The sequence below is a fragment of the Schistocerca serialis genome, chromosome 9 (genome assembly GCF_023864345.2).
Source record: "Schistocerca serialis cubense isolate TAMUIC-IGC-003099 chromosome 9, iqSchSeri2.2, whole genome shotgun sequence".
Classification (NCBI taxonomy): Eukaryota; Metazoa; Arthropoda; class Insecta; order Orthoptera; family Acrididae; genus Schistocerca; species Schistocerca serialis.
This window is the reverse complement of record NC_064646.1, coordinates 476,067,356-476,069,239: the sequence shown is the minus strand read 5'-3', so window position 1 is coordinate 476,069,239 and position 1,884 is coordinate 476,067,356. Positions and strand designations below refer to the sequence as shown.

The 1,884-nt window shown below is 44.1% G+C and overlaps 1 non-coding gene across 1 annotated transcript; it reads right to left on the bottom strand.

The window, feature by feature from the left end:
• Nucleotides 1-1,219: 1,219 nt before the first annotated feature.
• Trnat-ugu (transfer RNA threonine (anticodon UGU)) lies at nucleotides 1,220-1,294 on the bottom strand. Its single transcript has one exon. It is a non-coding gene; the product is annotated as a tRNA-Thr (tRNA).
• Between the last annotated feature and the right edge of the window lie 590 nt (nucleotides 1,295-1,884).

The following is a 1,884-nucleotide window of genomic DNA, read 5'->3' as shown; positions in this document are numbered from 1 at the left end:
AAAATGTGAGCGTAGGCTTCAGTTTGAAACGGCACTTCCCCTCCAGCGCTCGGACTTTCCCCTTAGTGCCAGCCGATACCCCCCACCACTACCGCTCTCTCATCAGTGCCCTGCCATCTGTGTGTCTACCAGCCACCGTGTTCTGTGCGGGCTATGTTTGTGTCGTATGGGTATTTATACAGTGGAAGTGAGTGTACTGGATGTGTGTATAGTGCAGTATTGGGTTTGTGTTTTGTAGTGATGATGAGACAAGGGTAAACCCCATGCTGATAACGTGTACCCCTCTTGAATATCACCGAGGGGCCGCCGAGGTCAATGCGACGTCGCTTCACCAAAAACAGTGTTACATGTCGTCACTTCATGTGACACTGCAGACAGGTTTGGAATTTGTTCCAAGACATTTATACAAAGACTGGTGATCAGGAATATTATGTCACCACGTCTTCTCCTCTCTGCAAGTCAAATGGTGGTGCTGAAATTATCGTTCTCCACCAAGATTCGAAACAGCTTACCTCTGACGTACGTTAGGAAGTAGGTAGGTTACGAAGCGAGATGTGATAAGTGGTAGACGAGATTTGCTATCTGGGTAGAAAAATAATTGATGATGCCTAAAGTAGAGAGGATGTAAAATGGAATGTGGCTTTAGCAAGAAAGCGTTTCTGCAGGAGACCTGTCAAAATCGAATATGTACTTATGTATTAGTACGACTTTGCTGAAACTTTTCGTCTGGATTCTATCCTTGTATGGAAGTGTACGTGGACGATAAGCAGTTTAGATGAGAAGAGATTAGAAGCTTCTGAAATTTGGTGCGACATGTAAATGCTGAAGATTGGTTGGGCAGATAGTACAAGTGATCAGGAGGTACTGAACCGAACTAAGTGGTTGGGCAGATAGTACAAGTGATCAGGAGGTACTGAACCGAACTAAGTGAAGAAAAATTTATGGCACAACCTGAGTGAAGAAACGGATCCGCAGACAGGACAGATTCTGAGGCATCAAGAAACAGTAAGGCTGGAAGTGTGTGAGTGAATACTGCAGAGTGGGAATACACCTCGATTACAGCAAGCAGTTTCAGTGTAAATGTCAGTAGCTATTCGTGCAGGAAGAGACTTGAAAATGATACACTAGCTTGGAGAAATACTTCAAATCAGAATTATATATTAATACCTTCAACTGCTGATGAGCGTTGTATATATCAACGGGGACAGGCGAAAATGTGTGCCCCGACCGGGACTGGAACCCGGGATCTTCTGCTTACATGGCAGACGCTCTGTCCATCTGAGCCACCGAGGGCACAGTGTGGCCCGATCGGAACATGTCCGAAAGAGCAGACACCATACCCATATAAGTTTATACTTCAAATCAATTTGGAGACCACAACAACATCAACGAACAACGATTAGCTAACAACTTGCAGCCACAACCTAAGCTCATAGATCAGTTCACACTGTATGTGATTCGGCACTGTACGGCAGGATAAACAACTGATAGACGTAGAGCATGCCACTTGGCTGAACTACTTTAACACATTTTGTTTTGAATGATAAGAATGTAACCTAAGCTCATAGATCAGTTCACACTGTATGTGATTCGGCACTGTACGGCAGGATAAGCAACTGATAGACGTAGAGTATGTCACTTGGATGAACTACTTCAACACATTTTGTTTTGAATGATAAGAATGTAATTGCTGTTCTTCCAACACAGTCCACACTCTATTGTTTTGAGTGCACGTTTCACTGACATACTGATGGGTGATTGTTGATGAATCGTTGCACCAGCACCAGCTCCTCATATCCTACTGTGCGATCAGTTGAGCGTAGAGAATCTTTGGCAGTTCTCTGTAACCTAGTTTCTCGTAAATTTCTTGCATTGGCGAGAAGT